The sequence below is a fragment of the Pelophylax lessonae genome, assembly GCF_965119305.1.
Source record: "Pelophylax lessonae genome assembly, chromosome: 2".
NCBI lineage: Eukaryota > Metazoa > Chordata > Amphibia > Anura > Ranidae > Pelophylax > Pelophylax lessonae.
In genome coordinates, this window is record NC_138769.1 from 61,246,396 (window position 1) to 61,263,442 (window position 17,047).

Here is a 17,047-nt window from a genome sequence, read left to right on the forward strand (position 1 = left end):
CATCTATGGTAGCCTGTCCCAGTGATTGTGGGGTGGTCTCCCACTCTCTGTTAGATTTTGTATTTGTTTTCAATCAGAATGCTGCAAGAATAGTGAGACTCTCCCAGCTGTAACAAGAGGAGTGAGACCTCAAGAGAACAAAGCTAAGACTAAGGTGGGAACCTCACAATGTAATGTCTTTACCGCACTTATACGTACTATTTGTATGTTTGGATTAGGGAAGTCCGAGTCCTCTGGAGGAAATCCACACAAACAGAGGAAGAACATACAAATTCCATGCATAAAAAGTCTGGAGCCCCGAGCTGCAAGGTAAGAGCGCTAACCACTTACTATGAGCTATTGTACCTTGCCTGTCTGATTTACTCTTCACATTGACTTGTTCAACAATACCTGCTGCATATGTTCTTTTAACTTATCTGTACTTTGCATGGGCTAGGAGAATTCAAAGGTTAGCTAAAAGCACATCATTTTGTTTAGTTTTGTCAAAGGTTTTTTTATTAATGTCTGTTCCCTCTAATGCCTTGTACACACGAAACGATTATCGGCCGACCGATCGGCTGTCTTTTGTCCAGTGTTGTTGTGTTGGTTGAAATGTGCTCTAGACTGTACACAAATTTTCTCGGCCAACAAAAACCAACTTCAGAAGTGATGTTATGTGCTGGTTTACTTTCCGTGTGTTTTTGCTTCTCTGAGCATGCCCAGTCTTGCTCATCAGGTTTTTGTCTGCCGAAATCTGTACTGACTGACGGAAAATTGGCCGTTCTGTTGACGGCCAACAAAAATTTTATAGCCTGCACACCAGATTTTGTTCGGCCCAAAAGTCGGAGTCAGTTGTCGAAAGCATCATACTAACAAGCCGAAAATGGGCCGATCGGACGTTGGCCGAAAATTCACGGCCAACTATCGATGCGTGTGTACGAGGCATTAGCCTGGCTTCACACCTGAGTTCTTTTTCCAGAAGTGCATCAATGCTTGACATAAGGATCCCCATTGTATCCTATTGTCATAGCTCCCAACTGTTGACTGATTTTGAGGGACTGTCCCTGATTTTGAGGGACTGTCCCGGATTTTGAGGGACTGTCCCTGATTTGGAACAAAATCCCTCTGTCCCTCTTTCCTCCTTGGTCTGATCTACATAGTTGCATATAAAATGCACTATTTATCTTGAAAAAAGTGTTTCCCAGTGCTAAACCTTTCATCCAATTTCTAAATTGCTGTGTTTGCAAATTTCAAATGCCAAGAAAAAGTAATGGTAGTGATAAAAAGAAAGCACTTGTGGTTTAACAAATCATTTTTTGTATAATTCTCCTTTAAGGGGGCGTGACAGGGGGTTAGTCCTATGCCTACATACTTTTGCTGATAGGTGTACATCTCTTAAAGTTGGGAGGAATGTATTGTGCCGGTTTGCACCAGAGCTTCATGTTGCTTGTTGTACAAAGCTCAAAAAAGTACATGAGCTTCTTTTGGGGGGAGCTGAGCACTTTAAGTCTTAAAAACTTTAAAGGGAGAGCCTGAAAATGCCTTAAACTGTACATGTAATTTAAATACAACAAGAATTTTTAGTACAATTTCTTGCCCTATTTTCTAGTAACTAGGTTTCTATTGGTTTGGCTAAAACAAAACGCGTGCCTAAAAAATGCATGAAATAGCTCAAGAATGAGCCTAGCCTTACAGGGAAAACTCTCACTTAGGCAGGCCATACATGGTGCAATTTTCTGTCCTGCAACCAGAAAATCGCTTGATTCCCCCATCTGACATCCCAAGTCAGTGTTGATGGGGTAAACCCTCTCCCGGCAATAATCACATGCCGAAAATATGACATGCTGGTTGTGCCTAAGTTGTGGATTAACTTTGGTACATTCCCTACCCATAGATGGTTCAAATCTTGGATGGGTCCTGCTGAACTGGCCGAGATTTAAACCATCTATGGCTGGCTTTGTTGTCCATATGACAAGGGTCAGACAGAATTGGAAGTGATGGAATATCTCCCTGATGGAGGCATTGCAAGCAAATGTGATGCACTCAGTGGTACTTACGTTTAGGGCAAATGTCCAGAACACAAACTTCTTGCTTTCCAGGCATTTGTCCCTTGGCACCAACTGCCCTAGAAGGAAGTACCGCTAGGTGCACCGCCCAGCCTCAGCAGCTGTCAGGATCTTATTGAGTTTGACAGGCTGCCGACAGTGAGGCTGGAAGGTGTGCCTGTGCACTCCAAATACAGCCAAATGTTAGAGTTTCCTGCACTGGGGTAAAATCCCATTGTACATGGGACCTAATTTGATGGCTGATGACAGAATACTGTACAACCCTGTCAGGTTTTTATTGCTCCGTCTCTCCTAAGGTCCTGGTAAAGTGAACCCTCCATAGCAAACAGAAGGTTCACTTTTTTGACAGCCCCCTGCCCCCAACACAAATATCGTAAAACGCCATTTGTAAGCAAGCTGTTACACCCCCCCCCCCCCCCAAAAAAAAAAATTCTCCCAAGCTTATGAGGCATCCAGGAGGCAATGGCATGGGTGATGCACAGTGTCTTCTGGTAGAGCTGGGAGCATAACATCCTACAAGAATGCATTCTTGCAATGGCCTGGACATCGTGCCTCCAATTAAGCATCAGCGGAGAAGTTTTAATTTGCCATAAAAGATCTGTTTTTACCTCACAGTCTCATTTCTTCTTCTGGTGTCATTAAAACAGGAAATGAGGGGGGAAATCCCCCCAATGAGGAGACAGAGCAATAAAAAGCACAGCTCTGCTTCTTACCTTGACTAGGGTACAAAAGAGGCTGTGACCAAACTGCCTGACCATCACACCGACCACTTATAATAAAATTGACCAGACATGACACCGACTGGAGTTTTAATGGCCATAGCAGCCTTTTATTAACCAAATATAAATAACATATTAAACATATTATGGACATATGAACATCAGACAGTATTCAAAGGGCCCCAAGGTCCTTGTGGGCATGCACTACAAGTGCCTGCATAACCACCATTTTAGGCCTCCCGTTGCAGAAAGCACCAACTTGGATACAAGCCAACATCCCAGGTACCAACAGCCAGAATAATAGGAGCCGTAATTAAGACGGATCCCCACAAATGTACCTTTTGCCCCTAATCATAACACATCCAAGGACCTTGTGCCCCGCCGGCCACTATGACATAAATGCCCCATCTCTGTAACCTGCAAAAATACAGAACAAAGACCAAAACAACCGCAAAAACACAATAACCTTAATGGAGGGAGGGTGGGAAGTTGTCCCGCCCCAGGCTCGTTGGGTGGGAAGTTGTCCCGCCCCAGGCTCTCTTCCGACTAAACTCCTCCCAAACCGTTCCCATGTTCCAACTCCTGAAACCCCACCTGCTTCCACCTTTCAACCAATCCCGTGAGTACCACCTTCTTTCATTACTTTCATCTCAGCATGACTCCCTATGCTTAAACCCTATCTAACCCAGTCATGTTGGCCATGTGTCTAGGTTTTTTCCCTCTTTACTCTGGGCCTCCCTAATCCATCACAAGCTAAAAAAAAAAGTACAGGATTGCTTTAAGATTTAAAGTTGAAATGTTCTTACATCTGTAGAACTCAGGACCCTGGAGAAGTGCCCCAAGATGGAATGTTGTTAGTAACATACACTGGCCCATTACTAAATAAAGGCTGCTGATGCTTGATGCCTGTTGAAGTTTAGCAGGCGCCAGGCAACTATCCAAAAATGCAACTCATGCCCTTGTAGAGTAATAAATAGCACCATGTACAGTACACTCTGCATTGGATGATATCTATGTTATCTCATACAGAACTAATAGACACTCAAAGTTTTTTTTTTTTTTTAATGATTGCATTACACACAGCCAGAGAAACATTCCCTAAAATCGTGTATTTCTCAATAATGGAGCCTTCAGATCACAGAGTGGTATATGTTTATATAACATAATAGAACATCATAATATCATGTAAAGTAACCTAACAACAAACATAATAAAATAATAATAGAAGTTAGGGCCAGTTCACACCAGCAGCTGTTGGTGTGCGGAAGGGTGACAGCAGTACTGTGTGCTGATTTTACATTGCACAGTGACATCTCATGAGGTTTTATTGGCTGCAGCATGATGCAGGACAGTGGATTGTGTCGCACTGCGCTGCACTGTGGTAGTGTGAACCAGCAAGTCAGGAAACACAGCCTTTTGCTTTGGCTTGCGGTGGGACTGCACTGGAATACTTGCCCATTGTAGTCTAACTAGTGTGAGGGGACCCTAAAAAGCCAGAAAAGGATATTAACTGCCTTATATACTGCATTGTATACTGCCTTGCATTATAGGAACTGATTAGAGCAGGTGCGTCAGGGGCGTCAAACTCTGATTCCTTGCGGGCTGCACCAGTATTATGGTTGCCCTCAAAGGGCTGGTTGTATCTGTAGGACTTTGCATCTACACAGATACATTGGAGTATGCAGCATACAGATTGCAGAATTCAGGAGTATGTGGCATACAGAGTTCAGGAGTACGCTATGTCCAGAGTGCAGAGTTCAGGATTACGATATGTCCAGAGTGCAGGGTTCAGGATTACGCTATGTCCAGAGTGCAGAGTTCAGGAGAATGCTATGTCCAGAGTGCAGAGTTCAGGAGTACGCTATGTCCAGAGTGCAGAGTTCAGGAGTACGCTATGTCCAGAGAGCAGAGTTCAGGAGTACGCTATGTCCAGAGTGCAGAGTTCAGGAGTACGCTATGTCCAGAGTGCAGAGTTCAGGATTACGCTATGTCCAGAGTGCAGAGTTCAGGATTACGCTATGTCCAGAGTGCAGAGTACAGGAGTACGCTATGTCCAGAGTGCAGAGTTCAGGAGTACGCTATGTCCAGAGTGCAGAGTTCAGGATTACGCTATGTCCAGAGTGCAGAGTTCAGGATTACGCTATGTCCAGAGTGCAGAGTTCAGGAGTATGCTGTGTCCAGAGTGCAGAGTTCAGGATTACGCTGTGTCCAGAGTGCAGAGTACAGGAGTACGCTATGTCCAGAGTGCAGAGTTCAGGAGTACGCTATGTCCAGAGTGCAGAGTTCAGGAGTACGCTATGTCCAGAGTGCAGAGTTCAGGAGTACGCTATGTCCAGAGTGCAGAGTTCAGGATTACGCTATGTCCAGAGTGCAGAGTTCAGGAGTACGCTATGTCCAGAGTGCAGAGTTCAGGATTACGCTATGACCAGAGTGCAGAGTTCAGGAGTACGCTATGTCAAGAGTGCAGAGTTCAGGATTACGCTATGTCCAGAGTGCAGAGTTCAGGATTACGCTATGTCCAGAGTACAGAGTTCAGGAGTAAGCAATGTCCAGAGTGCAGAGTTCAGGATTACGCTATGTCCAGAGTGCAGAGTTCAGGATTACGCTATGTCCAGAGTACAGAGTTCAGGAGTAAGCAATGTCCAGAATGCAGAGTTCAGGGTTACGCTATGTCCAGAGTGCAGAGTTCAGGAGTACGCTATGTCCAGAGTGCAGAGTTCAGGAGTACGCTATGTCCAGAGTGCAGAGTTCAGGAGTACGCTATGTCCAGAGTGCAGAGTTCAGGATTACGCTATGTCCAGAATGCAGAGTTCAGGATTACGCTATGTCCAGAGTGCAGAGTTCAGGATTACGCTATGTCCAGAGTTCAGGATTAGACTATGTCCAGAGTGCAGAGTTCAAAAGTACGCTGTGTTCAGAGTGCAGGGTTCAGGAGTATGCTATGTCCAGAGTGCAGAGTTCAGAAGTACGCTGTGTTCAGAGTGCAGAGTTCAGGAGTATGCTATGTCCAGATTTCAGAGTTCAGAAGTACGCTATGTCCAGAGTTCAGAGTTCAAGAGTACACTATTTCCAGGGTGCAGAGTTCAGGAGTATGCCATGTCCAAAGTGCAGAGTTCAGGAGTTTTCGGTATACAGAGTTCAGGAGTATTCAGCATACAGAGTGCAGAATTCAGGCATATGCGGTTCAGGAGTATGCTGCATGGAGGGTTTAGGGGTGCGCTATGCAGAGTGCAGGGTTCAGCTTTTTCACAGGGTGTCCACGCCTCACTTCCACCCTGTCTCGGCTCTGACCTGTGCACCACTCTACCCCTTTCCCCACCTCTGCACACATCTCCCTCCACATCCTTCATCTCTCCCCCTCCCAAAAAAAGCTTCCTTGCATCTCACCCACTAGGCCCAGCTCTAATACCTCCTGGCCTCTCTAACTTGCTGGGAGATCATTGGTTGGCATCTGTCCCTGCCATGAGTGCATGAAGGGCAAACAGGGGTCTGTGAGAGCCGCCAAGAGAAAAACTGTCCTTGTAAACAAAGAAGGGGTCCATGTTTAGAATTGTCCCTGGTGAGTCCTGCCACATTCCATCATAAAAAGCCCTAGGTGTGAGGGCCACATGAAATGGCCTGGAGGGCCTGATTCGGCCCGCGGGCCTTGTGTTTTACATATGTGGATTAGAGTGAGATTGTTGGCTGTTTCAATCCCAGTTTCCGGGTGTGTGATAACATGATGACTTTCATTATGACATATAGTAAATCATACATTATATAGAGTGCTCCATTTCTAGAAACGATAGTGACGGTAGTGCATGAGTAGACTCTACGTAATGTCCAGAAATAAGTATCTGTATTCATCAGGTGTTTACATAGCAACCTGGCTCGTGTGACTTTCACATAGCTGAAACCACAGCCTTGTCCTTATCTCGTCCTCCCTTGTCCCTGTCAGTGTTTTGTGTATGTATGCTAATCAGCACTATGTCTGTAGGGAGCAGCTCCACCTTTGTGCTTCCTTGTACAACAATTAACCCATTATGAATGCGAATGGAACAGACTATAAATCTTTATCCACCCTATCCAAAAATAAAGGATTTTTCAGAATTCAGGTGACGGCTGACAGCAGGGAGCAAATGCCCTCCAGGCCAGAGTTGTTCCTAAAAAATAACTTCACTTTTAATTAACATTAGGGAAAGTGTGATCATTGGTGGAATGCTGAATAGATCGAGTAGAGAAAATGCTGTGATAATTCTGAATGTATTTTGCTATTAACAGAATACATCATTATATATGATGTTTAATATACATCAGCAAGTTCATAAAGACATTTGTTTCCCATTAAATACATTTTCTTCTTAAAAAAAAAAAAAAGTTACATAGTTACATAGTTAGTGAGGTTGAAAAAAGACATAAGTCCATCCAGTTCAACCTATGATGTGTGTGTGTATGTTTGCTTTTAACCGTACATTGTATACCCCTGTATGTTGTGGTCTTTAAGGTGTCCATCCATTAGTTTTTTGAAACTATCAATGCTCCCCGCTGATACGACTGCTTGTGGAAGAGAATTCCACATCCTTACTGCTCTTACAGTGAAGAACCCCTTACGCACTTTAAGGTTAAACCGCCTTTCCTCAAGTTTTAGTGAGGGGCCACGTGCCTTATTGTATCTCCTTTCTCTGAATAGTTTGTTCCTTATGCTAGGGTCGCCAGTACAGTATTTGTACATTGATATCATTTCCCCCCTCAATCGTCTCTTCTCCAGAGAGAATAAGTTCAGTGCTTGTAGTCTTTCCTCATAGCTGATGTCCTCCATTCCCCTAATTATTTTTGTTGCCCTTCTCTGGACTTTCTCCAGTTCCAGCACATCCTTCCTGAGGACCGGTGCCCAGAACTGGACAGCATACTCCAGATGTGGCCAGACCAGAGTCTTGTAGAGTGGAAGAATAATCTCTTTATTTCTGGAGTGAATCCCCTTTTTTATACATCCCAGTATTCTGTTGGCTTTGCTTGCGGCGGCTTGGCATTGCATGCCACTGCCAAGCCTGTTGTCTACCAGTACCCCCAGGTCCCTTTCCATCCTAGACTCACCCAGAGGTTCCCCCCCTAGTGAGTAGCTTGCTTTCTGGTTTCTGGCCCCCAAGTGCATTACTTTACATTTTTCTACATTAAATCTCATCTGCCATGTAGTTGCCCACCCCGTTATTTTGTTCAGGTCTGCTTGCAAGATTTCCACATCTTGCATAGAAGATATTGGCATGCCTAATTTAGTATCATCTGCAAATACTGAGATTGTACTAGATATCCCCTCCTCTAGATCATTTATGAATAAATTAAACAGGATTGGTCCCAGGACAGAACCCTGGGGGACCCCACTTTCCACACCCGCCCAATCCGAGTACTCCCCATTAATCACCACCCTCTGTACTCTCCCCTGGAGCCAGTTCTCTATCCAGGTACTCACCTTATGGTCCATACTGTAACGCTCCTGCATTTTTATAGTAAGCTGGATTTGCAGCTGCAGAATCTCCACTCAGTAGTCATGTAGAGATGTGTTGAATTACCAGATACAACTCTCCAGACTCATCACTGTGGACCCGCCTGCTTCAGCATACAGATATACACACACTCAATAAGATGTTCCTGGAGTGATAGGATGTATATGACAGTATAGAGGTGATGTGCTGAAGGGACAGGGGTGAGCAGTGATAGCCATGATAAAAACTTGATAGTAATGTTCAGGAGAGTAGTAGACGGTAATAGGTAGGATGCAGATAGGTTAGTAATCAAGTATGGTAATAGGTGGTAAGGACAGCAGATGATATACAGGAGAGACTAACCCAGTGCAAGGATAGATGGTAGTAGACTCAAGAGCTAGCAATCTATGTAACAGTGCAGATGATAGAATTAGTAATGCATAGATAGTAACAGTCCTTAATGTGCAGAAGTAGATAGTGTAAGTTTGTTATGGAGGAATCCCCTGTGGGGTACTTATCACTAGTAAGGTTAGTAAGTAGAGGGGTCCGGTAGTGAGGGAGTGATCCGGTAGCGAGATACGGGATCAGTATCGAGGTTCCGGTCTGTTCCAGGTAAAGAGAATAGCTGGAGGCTCCGGCAGCATAAGACAAGGTTTGTAAGCATGCGGTTTGAACGAACAACCTGAGAGAGAAAGCCGGCGATTGAAATAGCCGCTCAGAGCGGCGCTCAGTGATGATGTCATACGGCTTAAAGGTATATGCGTTCCACCTAACTAAAAAGGTGGGACGCAATATGAAAAGGAAAATGGGCAATAAGGGTACCAAAGGTACCAGAATCTTACACATACCTACCTTCCTTAGTTTGTACAGTAAGCGTTTGTGGGGAACGGTGTCAAAGGCCTTTGCAAAGTCCAGATACACCACATCCACAGGCTTACCTTTATCTAAGTGGCAGCTCACTTCATCGTAGAAGGTTAATAGATTGGTTTGGCACGAACGATTTTTCATGAATCCATGCTGATTACTACTTATAATACAGTTTTCATTACTAAAGTCTTGTATGTGGTCCCTTATCATCCCCTCCAAAATTTTGCAGACTACTGATGTTAGGCTGACCGGCCTATAGTTACCCGGGATATATCTCGGCCCCTTTTTAAATATTGGTACCACGTTGGCTTTTTTTCAATCAGCTGGCACCATACCCGTCTGTAAACTATCCTTAAAGATCAAGAATAATGTTTAAAAAAAAGTTTAAAAAAAGTGTTCAAATTAACATGGAACATAACTCTATCTGTATCCGACAAACCCGACAAAATAACACTATTTAATTATTTTATGATTTTCAAAGCAAACTCCCCCATCCATCCATGTCTCTATACTTTATTTTGTTGAGAAATTACTTTGGAAGACAACTCCCATCATTTCTAGCAGTGGCCATCTTGAAAAAGGGCAGATGATTCATGTAATATTTACATACTGGAATCTGTTTGCCCTTAGCTCAGGCATGCAGGCAAGAGGGTGTGCTTAGCAGGAACAATCCCTTCCTCCAGATGAAAGAAAGAGACATGCTCACCAAGACTCCTGGGATGTATGACATAATTTTGGCATAGGCCAGAATCTAGTAGGCAACTAAAAAATGTAAAAAAAAAAAAATCAAACAAGTAATTATAATATACTTTCTTATCTATTTACTAAAGCTAGTAGCAAAGGGATTAAAAATAGTTGATGTTGATTGAGAGTGTTAGGCTGGCCATACATTATAGAATTTCCCTTTAGATTTACCAAAACCATATAATATAAGGTCAAACCTAAACACTTTCAATTTGTGTGCAATCAGGCAGGCCCTTGTAGTACATAGTTGAAGGTAAATCTAAGGGAAACTGAATAAGAAAATTGTGTAATGTATGGCCAGCTTTAGGCCAGCCATACATGCTGCAAATGACTTTCGTGCAACTAAAGCCCTGTACACACGTACTGATTGTCGGCCGCAAATATTCGGCCGCCGACCGATCGGCCGTTTGTAGGCTTGTTAGTATGATGCTGCCGACAGCCGACAGCGCATTTTCGGCCGAACAGAATCTGCTGTGCAGACTTTAAAATATTTGTTGGCCGTCACCAGAACGGCCGATTGTTCGCCAGTCAGTACAGAATTCGGCCGACAATCAGCAGATTTGCAAGACTGAGCATGCTCAGAAAAGAAAAAACACACGGAAAGTTAACCTAACCATCACATGACATCACTTCTGCAGTCGGCTGTTGTTGGCTGACAAAATTTGTGTGCAGTCTTTTGCAGTTTTCAACCGACAGGACAGCCCTGGACAAAAGACGGCCGATCGTTCGGCCGACGATCGCTACGTGTGTACGGGGCTTTACACAGAAAATGTTGATGTGGGAATCCGTCCTGCCTAGAGATTGTATTATCCTGGCAGGGGAAGCTGTCCCCGTCGGGGGAAGACAGTGAATATTGATAGCAGCTATACTAGTAGCTAGCAATAATCGCATGTAAAATCTGGCAGGCTGGTTGTACCCAAGTTGATCGATTAATAAACTTGGTACATTCAGCCTGCCCATACATGGTTCGAATCTCAGCAGATTTAAACTGTGTATGGCCTGCCTTAAATTCTGTTTTAAAGTGTGTTACTGGGACCATCAGTCCAGAGTCTGTGAAATTAAATTTGTCTTTTAGCCTATGTCAGTCTCTCTAAAACCTTTGAGGAACCCTTGAAATAACCTTTGGGCCTAGGGCACCCCTGCAGAAAGTATTGTATTTGTAGGTCAAGGTATTTTAGTGTGATCAGTAAACTGCAGAAAGATTTAGAGAAAATAGAATATGGTGTATGTAGATAATATAGAGAAAAATTGATTTTTGTAAGAACTTACCGTAAAATCCTTTTCTCTTAAGCTCATTGACAGACGTAGTCTTCTTGATTCTCAAGAGCTGGGTTATGTTGTCTCCGCAGGAGTAGGACTAGGCAGAATGACAAAACGTTCTGGCTCCACCCTAGGGGGCAGTCCCTGAGGGTATATCCTCCCTCTCTCTGCTACAGGGAATCAGTTCTGTTTAAAGCAGTACAGAGAAATTAACCCAACCCAACTCAATGATAGAGGGGCGGGTACTACGTCTGTCAATGAGCTTAAGAGAAAAGGATTTTACGGTAAGTTCTTACAAAAATCCATTTTTCTCTATCGCTCATTGACAGACGTAGTCTTCTTGATTCTCAAGAGCTGGGACATCCAGAAGCAGTGCCACAAATGAGGGGTGGGATTGACAAAATCAAATCCAATCTAGTAGGCCCAACCGGTGCCAAACTAGAAGTTTTAAAGGCTCATTATAAACAAAGAATGAGACTAAAGAAAAATTTTCCAACGGAAAAAACCCTCGAGGTAGACCACTGGTCTCCTCAAATTGCGGCCTGCAAAACCTTGCGGCCAAATGAGGCATCAGACGATGCCATTACATCAACTTTATAATGTTTAGAGAAGGTATGCACCGACGACCAGGTAGCCGCCTTGCACACCTGGACCACTGACGCCTGATGGCGAAAGGCCCATGACGCACTAAGTGCCCGAGTGGAGTGCGCCTTAACAGGGAACGGGGGCTCCCGACCCTTAATAGAATAAGCCTGTACTACCGTCTGTCTGATCCATCTGGAAATGGTCGCGGCAGATGCAGGCAACCCCTTTTTGGGTCCATCTGGGATCACAAAAAGTGAATCCGTCTTGCGAAACGAGTCTGTCGTTTTCAAGTATACCCTGATCGCCCGGACCACATCCAAGGAGTGCAAAGCAAATTCCCGAGGATGACTGGGCTTAGGACACAGGGAAGGTAATACAATTTCTTCATTCAGATGAAATTCTGAAACTACTTTTGGTAGGAAGGATGGATTCGGACGGAGAACCACCTTATCTCTATGAACCACCAGATATGGTGAACGACAAGATAATGCGGCCAGTTCTGACACCCTGCGTGCAGAAGTAATAGCCACCAAGAAGGCCACCTTCTGGGACAACGTGGGTAGAGGAATCTCCCTAATATCTTCAAAGGGAGGTTTCTGAAGAACCGACAACACTAAATTAAGATCCCAGGGGGGTAACGGCGCGTGCACTGGCGGAGCCAGATGTCGCACCCCCTGGATGAAATTCCGCACCAAGGAATGAGTAGCCAAAGGCTTCTGAAAGAAGATGGCTAATGCTGAGACCTGACCCTTGATAGTACTCAAGGCCAGTTTCTGCTCAACCCCTTGTTGCAGAAAAGCCAATATTCGACTAATCGAATAAGACCGAGGACGGAACCCCAAAGGTTCACACCATGCAATGTAGGACTTCCATGTGCGATGATAAATCTTTCTGGAAGTCGCTTTCCTTGCTTCAACTAGAGTAGGAATAACTGAAGCTGACAAACCTTTGTCCTTCAGCACCTGGGTCTCAATAGCCAGGCCGTTAAAGCCAGCGATCGTAAAGCAGGATGGAAGATCGGTCCCTGAGACAGTAGATCCTCTCTGAGAGGAAGTCTCCACGGGACGTCCGCCACCAGTCTGACCATGTCGGCGTACCAAGCTCGACGAGGCCAGTCCGGAGCTACCAGGATTACTGGGATTCCTTCCTCCTCTACCCTGCGAAGAAGTCTTGGCAGTAACGCGAGAGGAGGGAAGGCATATATTAGCTGGTATTGCCCCCACGGGGCGATCAGTGCGTCTGCGGTTTCTGCTAGAGGATCGCGGGAGCGAGCCACGAATCTCTGAACTTTCCTGTTGAATCGTGATGCCAACAGATCCACATCCGGGGTGCCCCACCGTAGGCACAACTGGTGGAAAACGTCTGGATGGAGGGACCATTCCCCCTGATCCAGGGTCTGACGGCTGAGATAATCTGCCTGCCAATTCTCCACCCCCGGAATGAACACCGCAGAGATTGCTGGAACAAATCGTTCCGCCCAGCGAAGAATGCAAGCCACTTCTTTGGCCGCTCGGACACTCTTGGTGCCCCCCTGGTGATTGACATAAGCCACGGCCGTGGCATTGTCCGACTGGATCCGAACCGGGCTGCCCTGGAGCTGCTCGGTCCAGTGAATCAGACAAAGTCTGATCGCTCTCAGTTCCAATACATTTATCGGTAATCTGGATTCTTCCGGGGACCAAAGTCCCTGGGCAGATAATTGACCGAGAATTCCTCCCCATCCGGATAGACTGGCATCCGTGGTCACTATCGTCCAATATATTGGCAGAAATTACTTTCCCTGGCTGAGCATTGGAGACCGAAGCCACCAAACCAGAGACTCTCTGGTCTGTTTGTTCAATCGTATCTGATTGTCCAGGGATTCCGGATTCCGATTCCATCTGAGGAGAATCTCTTGCTGAAGAATTCGGGTATGGGACTGGGCAAATGGGACTGCTTCGAATGAAGCCACCATCAACCCCAGAACCCTCATGCAAGTCCGAAGGGAAGACCAGCTGTTGGACAGTAACAACTGGACTGCTGATTGAATCTTTCGAAGTTTCTCTACCGGAAGAAACACTCTTGTCCTGACTGTGTCTAGAATTAGACCCAGATATTCGAGCCTCTGGGTGGGAACCAGAAAAGACTTTTGCTGGTTCACCAGCCACCCGAATTCCTGTAAAGAAATCATAGTAATTTCTATGTTTTGTAGCAAGGTCTGAGGAGACTCTGCATGAAGCAGAAGATCGTCTAGGTAACCTAGAATCGATATACCTCTTTGGCGCAGAAGTGCCAACATTGGGGCCAACACCTTCGTGAAGACCCGCGGAGCCGTGGCGAGACCGAAAGGTAACGCCACAAACTGATAGTGGTTCTCCTCTACGGAAAAGCGTAGAAAACGCTGATGTCCTGCGAAAATGGGAATGTGAAGATAGGCGTCCTTGATGTCTATGGACGCTAGGACATCCCCTGGATGCAGGAAGGCTGCTACCGTGCGAATGGACTCCATTCTGAATCTTCTTATGTTGACGAAAGAATTGAGTGCTCTTAAGTCCAGAATTGGACGCACTTTGCCCTCTTTCCTGGGTATTGTAAACAGGTTTGAATAAAACCCTTGAAAACGTTCTGTCCAAGGAACGTGGACTACCACTCCTTGTTGTAGTAGATCTGTGACTGCTCTCCGCAGATCTTCTAGACGATCCGGAGATAGTCGGATATTGGAAGGGAAGAATCGCGCCGGTGGGAGAGATCGAAACTCGATCTTGTACCCTGACTTTATGACTTCGCAAACCCATTCCGGGATTCTGGAAAGCCATGCATCCGGGAACCGGCGAAGACGTCCCCCCACCCCAGTTATGGGTGGGGGCGCACCTTCAGGCTTTGGATGGTTTATCTTCAGGTCTGGAGGGGGCGGGCTTTTGCTTGCCCAACCAACGACCCCTGACGCCTCCTGTAGGAACCTTGGAGGACTTAGTTTTTTCACCCGCTGGACGAAAAAACCTCTTGTGAGCAGAAAAAGAAGGCCCTCGTCTTTGACGAGTTCCTCTACCTTTAAAATTTTGCGGTAAAAAGGTGCTTTTTCCACCGGTGAGATCCTTAATGATCTCATCTAAGTTGGCTCCAAATAGACGTTCTCCTGAAAAGGGGATATTAGCCAATGCTTTTTTGGAACCTTGGTCGGCTATCCAACCTTTTAGCCACAGTGTACGCCTGAGAACCACTGCTGAGACTGATGCTCGCGCCATTAATGGAGTGGCGTCTAACGCCGCATCACATACAAACTGTAACCCCTGTATCATTTGTTCCAACAAATCTGATACCGCCTGAGGGACTTCTTCTAAGTCCCGGCGTAACCACTTGGTCCATTCAGTTACAGCCTGCGAAACCAGACCAATAGCAATTATTGGCCTGAAAGCTGATCCAATCAAGGAAAACATGGTGCGAGACATAGCTTCTATCTTGCGATCCACTGGATCTTTAAAAGACGGAGCGTCTTCTAAAGGAATAACCGTGGCTTTATTCAATCTAGCAATTGGTGAATCCACCACAGGTGGTTCTGTCCATTTCTTAATAAGGGTTTCCTCAAACGGATAACGCCTGTCAATGCGTTTGGAAATATTAAAAGTGCGTTTTGGCAGACGCCATTCTTCATCGATTGGATTGCCAAAACATTTGGGCAATGGAAAAACCTTTGCCACTTTGATGCGCTTTTTAGTCCCAAAAGGGATCTCAGTTTCAGCTATTTCTGATGGAATACCCTGTAACCTTAAAGTCTCTTGAACAGATACAATGAGTGCGTTTACCAACGCTTCCTCTCGGGCTATGGCAGATGCCGAAACATCCTCCTCACTGTCTGAAGAGACAGGACCCGAGACACCAATACCAGATGAAGTACCTGCAACTGCAGAAATAGGCTCAGAGTCTGAATCCGAGGTTTCAGATAATAAGGGGTTAGGCGGGGGTCGCTTTCTTGCGCCCTGTCCCTGACAAGCCACTTCCACCCGGGACACAAAAGTTTCCATAATGGCTGACAAAGATTCAATTGTCAATGGGGTGCTGGAGGATCCCGCAGACCCCTCGAGGGGATCCGGAGGAGATACATGAGTGGCAGGGTCCATGTTAATACAGGACACTTTTGCCAGCAATAGACAAAAAAACCTTTTTTTTTTTTTTTTTTGTGTGTCTCCCCCTAGCGCAATAGCACCCCTCAGAGTACCTGCTTCTCGATCCCAGAGAGAGAGAGAGAGGGACCCCCAAGGCTCACCAACCGATGCAGTGCAGTTTCCAACAAACTGCAGCCAGCGTCTGTCTTACACAGACTGGAAGGAGCTGTTTGCTTTTTCCCGGGCAGAAGGCGTGGCTCCGCCCCCTGTGTACGCCTTCCGGCGTTCCCAGCCCTCCACGAGGAAGCTGGGCTCACAAAACATGGCCGCCCCCATAGAAGAGACATAAGACTCCAAAAACATGGCGGCCGGCGTGACCTGAGGACATACATGCATACGGTCTACGGCAAAATGGCGGCGGACCGCCGATATCGTCTTCCCAGCACATCCACCTGCACTCTGCTGAGAGGTGACATATGGATCTACAGAGATACACTGCCCATAAGGTAGGATTATACCTCCTATGTTTGCTGTAATGTTACAGTCTGCTGGGTAGAGTGTTAGCTCTTGAACCAAGTCCACTTCCCACAAACACATGCTGTATTACAAGGGGGACTTGTAAGTGTCAGATATATACTGACCATATATGGAGGGGCCCATAATATATACTGCCTCATAAATGAGGAAAAAAGGGAACGTTTTACTCACCATACCGAACCGACAGGCACCCTCTCTTCATAATACCCTCTCCACCGAGGTGGGGGTTTGTGGACGCCTCGACTCTCTGGTCCTGGCGTCCAAGCGAGCTTTTAACTCGCAAAGTCAGTCCCTTTACTGGGACTCCGTCGCGGCCGACTCAGCGCACTGGTCTGCACGCGTTTTTAGGCAGAAACCGGGGTGACCACTGGATCTCACATCCAGCCCGTCGCCCGGCCCCGCATACTTACTTGAATATGTCGCGGCCGACCAAGCGCAATGCCTGGTCTGCACGCGCTCGTAGGCCGGCTGGGGTGACCACAAGTGTCGCCCAGTCCGGCATTTTTGCTTGAAGATCTCACAGGAAAAAAACACTGGAGAAAAATGTCTTTTTCTTAAAGAAAAAAAAGTCTTGCCAGGACCAAAAGATCCCAGCAAGGAACTTAGGTCCTTACTCCTGACTAGACAGAAAAAAACTGATTCCCTGTAGCAGAGAGAGGGAGGATATACCCTCAGGGACTGCCCCCTAGGGTGGAGCCAGAACGTTTTGTCATTCTGCCTAGTCCTACTCCTGCGGAGACAACATAACC

General features: G+C 45.9%; 1 protein-coding gene across 1 annotated transcript in view; it reads left to right on the plus strand.

Annotated features, from left to right (window-relative positions):
* Positions 1 to 212: 212 nt before the first annotated feature.
* Positions 213 to 17,047, plus strand: part of STX19 (syntaxin 19) — a 29,348-nt gene continuing 12,513 nt past the window's right edge. Inside the window, exon 1 of the mRNA XM_082247226.1 lies at positions 213 to 309. The gene's annotated coding sequence lies outside the window, so the exon portion shown is untranslated. The remainder of the gene's footprint in view (positions 310 to 17,047) is intronic.